The sequence below is a fragment of the Glossina fuscipes genome, unplaced genomic scaffold, assembly GCF_014805625.2.
Source record: "Glossina fuscipes isolate IAEA_lab_2018 unplaced genomic scaffold, Yale_Gfus_2 60, whole genome shotgun sequence".
NCBI classification, from domain to species: domain Eukaryota; kingdom Metazoa; phylum Arthropoda; class Insecta; order Diptera; family Glossinidae; genus Glossina; species Glossina fuscipes.
In genome coordinates, this window is record NW_023998432.1 from 4,781,874 (window position 1) to 4,795,706 (window position 13,833).

The 13,833-nt window shown below is 37.9% G+C and overlaps 1 protein-coding gene across 2 annotated transcripts in view; it reads right to left on the reverse strand.

Moving 5' to 3' along the window:
* Positions 1 to 13,833, reverse strand: part of LOC119637707 (cuticle protein 16.5) — a 136,644-nt gene that overhangs the window by 82,225 nt on the left and 40,586 nt on the right. The gene's annotated exons all lie outside the window — the stretch shown is intronic.

The following is a 13,833-nucleotide window of genomic DNA, read 5'->3' on the forward strand; positions in this document are numbered from 1 at the left end:
CGTTTAGTGATTCATATGAAAATAGATTGCAATATAACAACAACAGCGCCCGTTAAATGTACAAAGAATATAAAAACAGGTACAAAATATGAAATGAATTTATAGTATCCTATAAAAGATCAACTTGGCAAACGTAATATCAATGGCCAGAACATATGATATGAGAAAGAAGCACAGTGGATATAACATTATTACCTCAGAAAATTAAAAACATATCTTTATCAGGTTGTAAAGTAAACGAACTACATTAGACATTTGATAAATTTAAATTAAATTTAATTAGTGGTCAAAAAAAGAAATATTACTCTCTCTAGAACTAGAACACTGCTTAAGCTATTATTATTATTAATTTAGCCAGAGAATGAATTCTGAGAATTAAAGTCTTTAAAAGCACTAGCATCTAAGGCTTACGGCTTTATTAAAAATGCTAACGCACTTGAGATTTGAAACCACTATCATTGCTACTCGAGACTCTTGCCTACTCGGCCACTCAGAGTCTGCTTCTTATTATTAATTTGAAGAAATAAAAAAAAGAAATAAATTATTGTGAGAGTCTATTTTTTTCAGAACAGTTTCTTTTTAAATGCATCTTTCATCTAATTTGTGTAATAAATTAAATTAATATTCATAAAATGTTTCGATATTAAATTTCAATCTGACAACCTCGTAGCCTGTGTGGTTAGATCTCAGTTTTAAGAAACCATAAAAATTTTCATTGTGTTATGCTTGCATCAGATTCAATTAAATTTCTTGTATAACATGGCCTTTAGATCATATCAATGACAATGACGACGACAACGGCAACAGTAGTTATAATTATGATGATTATAATAAGATTAAATTTCTTCTTGTGCGATTGTAAAGACTGCCATATATATTTAAAAGCGCTAAATGTTAAATGAAAAAATGACATAACAGAGCGTCTTAGCCTTTGATAGAATTTGATTTTACATCCAGATTCAAAACTTTAATGTGACCACAAACCATTTTCGAAGAATTATACCCCTTACAAAAAGATGATGAGAAAACAAGAGTGAAGTTATATGCGGCTTAAAATGATGTCTATAACACCTTATCAAAGAAGGCTATGTTTAATGAACTACAGTCCTGCGATCGATTTTGCAGTGCCGTGATATTTGGATCATTGATCCCTATTAATCCCTCGTCCTGCGTTCTCAAGTGAGATGAAAAAATCGATTGTCGCTTTCCGGAATATATCGTTTAAAAAACCGACGTATTTCCCCAACTTGTCTTTTTCGATCTTTAGTCATCTGGAGAGCATATTTCTCAAAGATGCCCAAGCCGGACAGCTAAAATATGTGGCTCATCGTTTGTGTAGTCGCAGTAGTTGTAGTAGTCGCCTGCTTATACTAAGACGATCACAATCTGAATTAGAAGCACCGTCGTACTTTGTACCATCAAAGCGCCGCATCCTCCTTTCGGAACTTTCTTGTGATGCCCTTGCTGTAGTCTTGCGATTTCTAATGCCATCATCTGTATTACAACGCAGCTGGTCAGCCGTTTTTAATGCATGCGTAATGTGATGACAGCGCAAAATTGGTTTACTTCGTTACTTTTTCAAACTTCCGCGAATGCTTACTCGAAAGCGTAAATCACACCGCTTTTTGATGAAGGCAAACTGGTGCTTAGAAAAGTCACTTTGCTTTCTACAGTTGGTGTTCCCACCGACGTCCGTTCTTTTCTGAGTTTGGCATGTGGCCTGAATTCCCTCCGTTGTGATCATGTCCGTTGGTAGATGTCATGCCAAATTTACTTCAATCCTGACTCGTTGCACTGTTGTTGGAAACAACTCTACTACGATTGTGGCCACCCAAGCGACATTGGTCGTTATTGATGTAGGCTTCCGGCGGCAAGCTTTCTTGATAATTATTTTTTGCGAAAAACCCTACGGATTCGTCACTTAACTCCTCGTTTATCAGCTCACTCTTTCTTTTACATGTCCTGTTTTCGTTGCAAGTTTTTTTTTGGCATTTAGGCATTCGGTCTTTAGCCCACTTTTCTCCTCGGTCCACCATAAACTTCCTTGTTTTGTCGTAATCCTAATAACGTATCATTCAATAAGGTTGTAGGATAACGTATAGCTCTCGCCATTATTGACGAACTTGCTGTACAGTTTTCCAGTTAAGATTTCAACTCAACTATTACGATAAGATATATAATACGTAGTTTAGCTGACAATGCTGGGAGAAAATGTAACACGTCATATACCTACTTTTATACTCATTAATTCCGGGATTAAAGACATAAATGAGGAAGGACAGAGTGTTGTCATTGATCATTTCATATATCAAAACAGTGTTGTTAATGGAAGATGAAATTAAGTTACCACAAATCCATACGAATTTTAGATAGTACCAAGCTCTAAGCAAACTGGTTTAAAATTTGATAAGTTAAGTTAAGGGAAGATTGGTACCATCTGTAAATCATATGGATTCATCAATAGTCACTCCACACCTGCATACCCTTCTTTGAAGTTATTGGGGGTCAGCATTTACGGCGGTGGAATGTGCGATCATTTCGTCTCTGTCCCCAAATTGCGAAATCTTTTTTAGTAAGGATCAACAACTATAATACGTTATTTCCGCCTCGTCAATTATTACAAAATTTTTGCTTCTTTCATCAGTTTATCCAATTTTAAGTTTCGTATATTTTACACGTGTGGATTACGAAACTTCTAAATTTGCGTGTCACTCGTTAAGTAAGACAACGTGTCTTGTTGTCTGATCACGCTTAAGATTTCTTAGGTTAACCTGAAGGAATTTAATTTTCATTCCGTGATACTTTGTTCCATGCTTGATGTAAAGTGGATTATACATTTAGAACGTTTCCCTCCACTATACTAGGTTTTGTTTTTACATTTTGCGGATTTGTCCATTCTATACCCACATAGTGCGCTATGGTCGTGTCCGTGATATGGTCTTGTCAGATTTTCTGTGTCTCGGCCTAGGGAGCATGATTTCCGACTCTGCTTTTGCTTGACGCAGCGTCGAGTTCTTTTCATTTTAAGCTTTTTTCCTTTATTAGTTATATGGCTAATATTTCTGCGGTATTGATTAGACCTTGTTGGATCGACCAAAGTCTTCCCTATTAGTACAAATCCCGCTATTCCCACTTCATCCGTTTAATTCAGGATAGCTCGATTATACTTCCCTTTTTTCTGATCTTAATGGATTTTTTCGGGTTTGTTTACCATTTTACCTCGTTTTTTCTGCCACTTTATTTGATTTCCCTACCATCTCCTGAGATGCGCTTAGTTTTTTACCTATCTCTCCCTGTGTTGTTTGAACTTTCGGTGTGTCCTCTCTTGCAGACGCTTTCGTAGTAAATTGTGTCCGATTATAATCATTTACCAATTGAGATTTCTTTTCCGGTATTTCTGTTGTTGCCATCGGAGAATTTTGGGCTATAACTTTTCTATTTTCTACCAATTGTTGATGCGGAGCATTTAATTAGACAATATTATCTCGAATCGTTACATGCATTTTCCTGCCATGAGTCGCTACTGTGTTTATAGCGTTTAATGAACGCCTGTTGCTGTCCCTTCTTAACGTTATTTAAACTTATTTCGTTTTTACCATTTCATCGTTTCCACCACTAGTTTTTTTGACATATATTACATTCGCATTTGTTTGACCTAGTGGCGCTCGCAGCACTTTTGTGTTCGTCGTGAATGAATCGCAAACTGTGATATTGTTCATTTTGCATGTTAACAAATAGGAACTATTTTATTTATGGCTGACAATCATGGCTGCATTGTCAAAGGTTGTGCGAAATGCTACTTTTAATTTAATATTTGTGCACGCACGCGGTCTGCTGCTAAGACGCCATTTTATATGTACAGATTTTATGCATTTTTTTTCTTTTTTTTCATATGACCAGCCACTCAGGGGATGTCGCCCATACGCGCAAGCACGATGTTGGTCAGGACGGCTTGTAGGTAGAGAAGGACTTAAGCAGAGAATAGTATATGTGCATAGGTGATTAAAGAACGACGAGTTGCGGTAGTGTGTTATGCGGTATGCAGGTAACTCCAGAATGAGTTGGTAAGAATGTCAAGAAAGCCGTGTAGTGCTGTTGAAGGATTCAATTGGCATACGTATTTCTCCATAATCACCTTTGAAAACTTATTCTGAATGCACCCGCATATAAGCACAACGTAGCCCACATTACGCCGATGCTCAAGGGTGTCGAAAGTCTGGGATACACTTTCGTCCCCCACTATCACCTGAGCATTACGCTATAAGAAGTCGAGGGCCTCCAAACAAAATATGGAAACCTCGCCCACATATGCTAGTTATATTCTATTTTGACTGGATATAGGTGGTGTAATTGGTACGGATGTCGGCTGCAGTTTTACTCCGCTTTAAAAAACCTCTGTCGAACGAACGTCATTTTGTATTCTCATACCATGAACATCAAGGATAGGCGATCCTTTTACAATGACACCACCAAAAGAGACGAGTTGTTCTCCCCCTCCCTTATGTGTTAAAAAGTAGCACTGGATGTTGTTAGCATTAAAATTCACCCTACTAGCTTGACCCTATTCTGTTATATTTATGAGATCACTATTTAATATGTCGTTCATCAGACAGGGTTTGTTGTGCTAGATCTCCTATTGAACGCGAACGAGTGACAAAGGATGCTAGCATTTGTGAATAAAACAATAAGATTTTGTAGAAGGTTGTGTTTTTATTTTATTTATTTATTTATTCCACTTATACAAGAAACTCAACTAAAGCAAATTGTCGAGTTCAATTGACTATTAAAGTAAATCTTAAATTAATTAATATGGACACTTAGTGTAAGTACAATAAAACAAATAAGAAGGAAAAAATAAGAAAAAAAGCATGTACACATAGCATAGAGCCACACCCACAACCGGTACAAGACAAAATTGCAAGTGAACGCCTAAGCCATCGCAAAGATGCATAATCTTGGCAACCGATAATCGTTAACAATAATAAATTTTCGACTCATAATGACTTTTCAAGGTTAAAACTTAGTTCAACTACGACATAGGTAAATCGCGCGTATTAAGCAATGTTGCTTACATTGACTAAGCTTTATCAAGATAAAGTGCCAAGAGAAGCGGTTAGGGAAAGATTATCTCACGAAGTAATGCAGGCGAGTCAATTGTACCATTTATTAATTTAATTACGGAGGAAACCCCAAGAACAAATCTACATTTCTCGAGAGATGGTGAGGATAACAGAACCAATCTATTTTCATAGGGTGGAAGAGGGGCAATCGGATCCCAACCCAAATTTCTAAGGGCAAACAGCAAGAATTGCTTTTGAACAGATTCAATTGAAGCTGCATAGCACCTATATGAAGGAGGCCACAAAACGGCGACATACTCAAGTATAGGTCTAACCAAACACATCTATAACCTTTTTGTAATATAAGGATCATCAAGTTCTTTGGACTATCTCTTTATAGAACCAAGCGCGGACGTAGCTTTGCTTAACGAGAGCTCAATATGCAAATTGAAACGTAACCTATAATCAAATAGAACGCCTAAATCTATGAGCGAATCGACCAACTTGTGAGAATCAATGAAATACTCTGTAATAAATTACTTTCTTCTTGAGAAAGAAAGCTTCTTACATTTATTTAGATTTAGTTTCAGAATATTCAAAGAGCACCATGAAAACAAGTTATTCAAATTACTTTGAAGATGATGTGATTGCGATTCTATGGAAAAGAAAGAAAACAGTTTCACATCATCAGCATACATTAAGATCTCGCTGAACTTAATCACGGAGGTCAAATCATTGATGTATAAATTAAATAAAATGGGACCTAAGTGACTTCCTTGAGATGCGCCAGACATAACGGGGAATTCATTCGAGGTAATGAGGTTAAACAAAATGAATGATCTACCATGCAGATAAGAGCTACACCATTCCACTAAGAAGAAAGGTAAGCCAGAGCCTTGGGGTTTAAAGATAAGTAGTCTATGGTTAACCAAATCAAACGCTTTGCTAAAGTCAGTGTATATGACATCAGTGCGAGAGCCACTAGAAAAAGCCTTGAAAACATGACAAGTAAACTTTAACAGATTGTTGACCTTCGCTTTCGAAAACCATTTTGGAGAGGAGAAATATACGATTTCATGGAAAAGGCTATATGGTGAGCCACACTTGGCTCGAGCAGTTTAGGCAAGACACTCAGCTTGGCAATGCCTCTGTAGTTCTCTACAAGTTGCCTACTACCACTTTTGTGAATAGGAATAAGGAAACAAGTCTTCCAACGCAAAGGGAAGACACCTAAATTCAAGGACTTGTTAAAAATCTTTGAGATAACATCACAGGCGAAAAATTATATTTTAGAGAGCTCAATCCTTCAAAAACGTCATTTTCAGATATAACAAAGTTGGGAATTGATATCATATTAGAAATCGGATATGGATAGTTTGCTGATAAATCAAAATTGGCAGTTGAAGAGTTCTGCCGGAAGTCTTCCGCAAAGAGATTTGAGGTTTCAAATTCATCCGAGGACTCGGAGCCATTAAAAGACACATACGAGGGATTTATGGAGATTTTTCTTTTGGAATTAACGAACTTAAAAAAGTATTTAGGATTAGCAAACAAGGAGGATTTAACAAACTGAAGGTATCTGCGATAGTATTGGCGGTTGAGGGAATTAAATTTATGCCTTGCCACTGAGTAAGCGAAATAGTCGAAAGAAGAACAACTTTTCGAAAATTTTTTGAAAAACTTGTTTTTCCTATTCTTGTAATATTTAATTGTTTTATTAAACCACGGAGAACACTTGCTTCGAGGACGGAAATGTTTGATCGGAACGGATGCAGAAATAGTTTGATTTAATATATTGTAGAAGGACGACAGTAAGCTATCACTACTTCTCACTGAGAAGTCAAGCACAACATGAGAAAGATGTGATTTTAGCATGGAAACATAGATTTTATGGAAATCATAAAATTTATATCAAAAATTTGAATTTAGAACCTTATAGAAGTTTAACGAACCGACATGCTTGTAATGAAAGGAAATACCCAAAGCTGGATGATATGGATCCTGAAGTAAACTAAACGAAAGACAACGATTAACACAAATCTCAGGAAAATTGGCAAAGCAAAGATCAAGCAATCTACCATTGCAATTAGGGGTACCATTGTATTGAGCTAAATTATGATCAAATAATTCACTAAAGAACACAACGGCTCCATCAGATATAGAGGTAGGAATCAAACAGCCAGAACTATCGCTGTAACGCCAAGTGACTTAAGGCAAATTGAAGTCACCCTACACAATGAGTCACGGAGACCCGTTATGGTTTCTCGGAATTGAGTAGAAATCTCGGCTCCTTGTGGGAAAAGTTTAAGCTCATTAAGTCTAGGTTTGATAAGTGTCGCTTTATTGGACACTCATCTTCTACTCGTAGTGTAGCGTTTGGGACGTCACCTCTGGCTTTCTCCAAATCTAATTCGTTGGTACAAGTTACCGCTCCCTTTAACTCTAAAATGAACAGTAATGTTTCCGATATTGCTACGTCGGTTGGTAGCAAAACAGTTACAAACAAACCGGCAAGTCCATCGGTTTTAAACTACGCTGAAGTGGCAAGGGCATCTCCGCCCAGAGCCGCCAATCGCTCTAATCAAGCGCCATCGCCTAAAAGTAATGAAGAGAAAAATAAATCATCCTCTCCTCCTGGCTGTTCGCGTGTGAATGCTGGTCACCAGACTGGGCAAGTCTCACAAGCTGCCGGTACAAAGGCGATAACTCCATCTATATTTTTCCCAACTCGAAACTCTCCTACCGTGAACCCCCCTCCTGTTCCAAATAATGACATGTGCTTGACGGCAGTTCCTCCTAGAAAAGCAATATTTGTGTCAAGACTGGCACCTGAAACATCGGTGGATAACATAAAAGGTTATCTGGCGACGAAAGTCCCATCAGTCAACTTAAAGCGTGTTAGCATCTTCAAAATGGCTCCTTCTCAAGCTAGGGCAATCTCTTCTTTTAAAATATTAGTTCAAACTGAAAACAGTGATATGTTGTTAAACAAATCACTGTGGCCAGTAGGATCCTTAATTAAGGAATTTATCCCTCGTGATCGTCCCCGTAATACCAAGGCAATAGTCTTGTCGCCTTCAAAAAACTAATTGTTTCTTCATTTATCAAAATGTTAGGGGCCTAAATTCGAAAATGCGTTCCACTTTTCTAAATTCAGTGAGCACGGAATTTTTCTGTTTGGCCTTTACTGAAACTTGGCTAAAACCCGATCTTCACTCGTCGGAACTTTTTCATAATTCCTTCCAAGTCTTTAGAAATGATCGAGTGAATCGCATTGATGGTAGTGTATTAATTGCCATATCTGCGTCAGTCCCGTCCAATTTAATTGAATTTCCCACTTCTCCTAACATTGAATTTATCGCTATTCGTGCGAATATGCCTGATAAACATCTATTTATAACCTGCTTCTATATTCCCCCAAATTCCGATATCTCCATTTACAGGAAACACGCTTCCCTCATTTGTGAAGTGGCCAAGCGATCTAGACTCACTGATTTGGTCGTTGCATTGAGTGACTTCAATTTGCCTCAAGTCACTTGGTGTAGCACTGATTATTCTGGCTGTTTGGTTCCTACTTCAACGTCTGATAGGGCTGTTGTGTTCTTAAGTGAATTGTTTCATCATAATTTGGGGCAATATAATCGTACCCCTAATTGTAATGGTAGACTGTTTGATCTCTGCTTTGCCCATTTTCCCGAGATTTACGTAAATCGTTGTCCACCGTTTAGTTTACCTGAGGATCCTTATCATCCATCAATATGCATTTCCTTTCATCATATTAATGATGGTTTGTTGAAATGCCTTAATGTGCCAAATCAAACTTTTTTAAATAATTGTTATGATTTTCATAAAATCCATATTGTATTATTAAAACATCGTTCTTCACATCTGGCGCTTGATTTCTCAACCGGAAGTATTGAAAGCTTATTGCCATCGTTCTACAATACATGAAATCTAGCTATTGCTGCATCTGTTCCGATCAAGCATTGTCGACCTCGAAGCAGGTGTCCCCCGTGGTTTAATAAGACAATTAAATATCACAAGAATAGAAAAAACTCGCTATTCAAAATATATTCGAAAAGTGGCTCTGCGCTCGACCATGTCGCTTACTCGGTGGCGAGGCATAGATTTAACGTCCTCAACCACCATTATTACTGCAGATACCTTCAGTTCATTAAATCCTCTCTGTTTGCTAATCCTAAATTCTTCTTTAAATTTGTTAACTCTAAAAGAAAAATTTCCACATATCCCTCTCATGTTTCTTTTAATGGCTCTGATTCCTCGGATGATTTTGAAATCTCAAATCTATTTGCTGAGTATTTCCGACGAAACTTTTCGATTGCTAATTTCGATTTATCAGCAAACTACCCATATCCTGTAACTAACTCGGTTTCAATACCTAACTTGGTTATTTCGGAAGATGACGTTTTTAAAGGGTTGAGTTCTCTAAAATACAGTTGTTCGCCTGGACCTGATGGAATTCCATCATGTGTACTTAAATCTTGCGCTGTCGAGTTATGTGGGATGATCTCAAAGATTTTTAACATGTCCTTGTATTTAGGTGTTCTCCCTTCATGTTGGAAGAGTGTAGTTTCCTTATTCCTATCCACAAGAGTGGAAGTAGACAATTTGTTGAGAACTACAGAGGCATAGCCAAGTTGAGTGTCTTGCCCAAGTTGTTCGAGCGTATTGTGACTCAGCATTTGGCCTTTGCCATTAATTCGTATATTCCTCCGCACCAGCACGGCTTTCGGAAAGGGCGATCTAAAGTCACCAACTTGTTAGAGTTTACTTATCATGTTTTCAAGGCTTTTTCTAGTGGCTCTCGCACAGATGTTATTTACACTGATTTAAGCAAAACATTTGATATGGTTGACCACAGACTACTTATCTTTAAACTCCAAGCCTCTGGTTTCCCACCCTACTTAGTGAAATGGATAAGCTCTTATCTGCACAATAGATGCTTCAGGGTTTTGTTTAACTCCATCACCTCGGATGAATTCCCCGTTATGTCTGGCGTACCTCAAGGAAGTCACTTAGGTCCTATTTTATTTAGTTTATACATTAATGATCTCCCATCGGTGGTTAATTCCAGCCAGATCTTAATGTATGCTGATGATGTGAAACTGTTTTCTTCCTTCTCTGTTAAATCGCAATCACATCAGCTTCGAGGTGATTTGGATAATTTTGTTCCATCGTGCTCTTTGAATCTTCTGAAACTAAATCTGAGTAAATGTAAGAAGCTTTCATTCTCAAGAAGAAAGTCATTCATTACTCAGTATTTCATAGATTCGCATAAGTTGGAGGACGTCGATTCGATCACAGATTTAGGCGTTCTATTTGACCATAGGTTACGTTTCAACTTGCATATTGAGCTCCCGATAAGCAAAGCTAGGTCTGCGCTTGATTTTATAAAAAGGTGGTCCAAAGAGCTTGATGGTCCCTACATTACGAAAAGGCTGTACATGTGTTTGTTTAGACCCATACTTGAGTATGCCTCAGTTGTGTGGTCTCCTTCATATAGGTGCTACGTAGATTCAATTGAATCTGTTCAAAAGCAATTGCTGTTTGCCCTGAGAAATTCGGGTTGGGATCCGATTGCCTCTCAACCTCCGTATGAAAATAGGTTGCTTCTGCTGTCCCTACCGTTTCTTGAGAAACGTAGATTTGTTCTTGGCGTTTCCTTTCTAATTAAAGTAATAAATGGTGCTATTGACTCGCCTTCATTACTTGGTGAAATAAGCTTTAATGTCCCTAACCGCTTCTCAAGGCACTTTATCTTGGTTAAACTTAATCAGCGTAAATTTAATTATGAGCTGTTCAATCCGCTCAGAGTCGTTTGCAAGAACCTAAATGACGTCTACCACTTATTCTCGTTGTCGGATTCTTAAAAGTCCATTAAAGCAACATTGCTTAATACGCGCGATTTACCTATGTCGTATTTAAACTAGCTTTTATCCTTAAAAAGTCGTTACGTTTCGAAAGTGAATTATTGTCAATTTATTATCGGTTGCCAGGCTTGTGCATGTTTGCGATGGCTTAGGGGTTCATTTGAAATTTGGTCCTTTCCCGTTTGTAAGTGTGCTCCTATGCTGATAGTGTACATGCTTTTTTTTCTTTCTTCTTTTTTTTTTCTTCTTATTTGTTTTATTATGCTTATACTCAATTTTATTGTTAATTAATATAAGTTTTGCATTAAGAGCCAATTGAACTCGACTGTTATTTGTTTAGTTGAGTTTCTACTATAAGTGGAATAAATAAAATAAATAAAATAAATAAAAAATAAGACCAAACAGAAAAACTCCGTGCTCAGTGAATTCAGAAAAGTAGAACGAATTTTTGCATTTAGGCCCGTAACATTTTGATAAATGACAGAGGATGAGCGTGAAGATATAGTTAGTTTTTTGAAGGGGAAATAGCTACTGCATTAGCATTACGGGGTCGATCCCGACGGATAAATTCCTTAATTAAGGATCCAACCGGCCACAATGATTTATTTAACATCAAATCCATATTTTCAGTCGGAACTAGAATTTTAAAAGATGAGATGCCTCTAGATTGAGAAGGAGCCAATTTTAAAATACTAACGCGCTTTAACTATTTATGTTATCAACAGATGTATCTGGTGCCAGTCTTGACACAAATATTGCCTTTCTGGGAGGAACTGCCGTCGAGCAAATGTCATCTGTACTAGGAGCAGCAGGATTCACGGATGGGGAGTTTTGAGAGAGGGAGAATATAGAAGGGGTAACCACACTTGCACGATCAGCTTGTGCGACATGCTCAGTTTGGCGACCGGCGTTCACACTCGAACAGCCAGGAGGAGAGGAGAATTTACTATTATCATTATTAGTTTTAGGCGATGATGCCTGAGAAGATTGGGTGACATCGATGGGCGGAGATACCGTTGCCACTTCAGCATAGCTTAAGCCAGAAGGACTTCCGGGCTGTTTTATAACTTTTATGTTACCGACCGACTCAAGAGTAGCAGAAACACTAACATTCTTTATAGACTTTAAGGAATCGCTAACTTGCACCGAGGAAACGGACTTAAAAACTCAGAGGTTAGGAACTACACGCTACGCTACGAGTTGAAACTTTGTTAGCTGGAGAGGAAGATGACTGCGCAATATAACGACACACATCAAACCTAATCTTGATTATTTCAGATTTCTCCCACCAGGAGCCCAGATTTTTGCTCAAATCTGAGAAACAATTTCTCGTCTCCGTGAAGAGTTTGTAGAAATCAATGTCCCGCTTTCTGCAGTCAGAACACGACCATCATAAAGCTTTGGAAGGATGAAGGTCTGTATCAGCAGCACAGCCGATAATACCAACACACTTTGCATGTCCAAAACGATCACACAGCCAACAAGAAATGAATCGTTCAGATTCAGGGCCTGTTTTCGCACGACATGGTGTAAATAAGCAATTTATGTCCATTGAAAACAACAAAAGTAGCTTATGAAGGAAAAAAGAACAAGAAAAACTAAAAAATTCCACGGCACAAATTTTCAGCAAATTACAGCAAATTTCTCACTTCCCTGCCCACTGTAAATATAGAGCGAAAGCTAAAGAAACAAAGATTAGCAGACAAAAAGAGAGACTTTTACCAAGAGCTCAATTGTTGATTACACTAAACCAAAATGATTTTTTCACATAAGTTGTTAATAAATTCATATACGTTAAATTCACACTTTATTCTTTTGTAGAATTTTTAAAATTAAACACGAATAAAGCAAAAAAACTAAGAAATACACTAAAAAAATTGAAATATTTTTTGCACAGAATAAAAACGCGACTACAGCACGCATGCAGAGTTGCCAAACTCTGTTGACGAACACTAGGAAATGGAATTTGTTTGAGATAAATCCGTCGCCTACGATTCTAATCAAACGGTTATTCAGCAAACTCGGCATGAATCAAATCAATTTCTCATCGACGCCAATCGCTACCAGTTTGAAGACTAGAGCATCATGCTTTACTCTGTCGAATGTTTTTGAGATATCTGATGCAACGATCTGGTTTTCGCCAAAATGGTGAATAGATCGACCCCATTTTTCACTAAAGCAGAACTAAGTCATCAGCGGGCCGATTATTGCGGAAGCCGTATTCTGCAAATGAAATCAATGCTTTCCAGTTGTCTTACCAAGCGGTAATTGACCACGAGTTCCAAGTGAGTGCAATTAGCAGGATTTGTGGGCTGCCTCGGTTAGGTACTGGACAATGGCAATCTTGAGCAAGTTCGAAAAATGCCAGCATGATTGAACTTGCTGAAGAGATTGTGAAACGGGCTGGCAAGTATGACAGCACACTTCTTTAGGATTATGCACTGTGTTGCCAGCTGGCCCAGGAGTTCTTCGAGTATTGTGATTGGCAAAGACCTTTTAACGGCCTTCGTTTGAAAGAATAAATTATGTATCGACCATGCGACTCTCTCGAGCAGGGGCGGTTGTTGACCGTTATGTAGTAAATGAAAATTTCCATCAAATATTTCAGCCAACGCGTTAGCTTTATCTACCGAGTTGGATATTACTTGATCGTTGTTGAGAAGAAGCTATCGCTGCTTTTTGGTGCAGGAAGAACTTGGATACGCCGCGGTTAGGAAACATAACTTTTAATGAAAGTGGGTGAAAACCTTGTTGAGCTCTGCACCAGTTCCATTATTGTATTTAGAAAATTCAATTTTCGGGACTGGAAAAAAATCGTGCGGAAAATTAGCGTACGGAAAGGATTCAGAAATGGTACAGCGGTGTGAGTTTCTTAGAGTTGC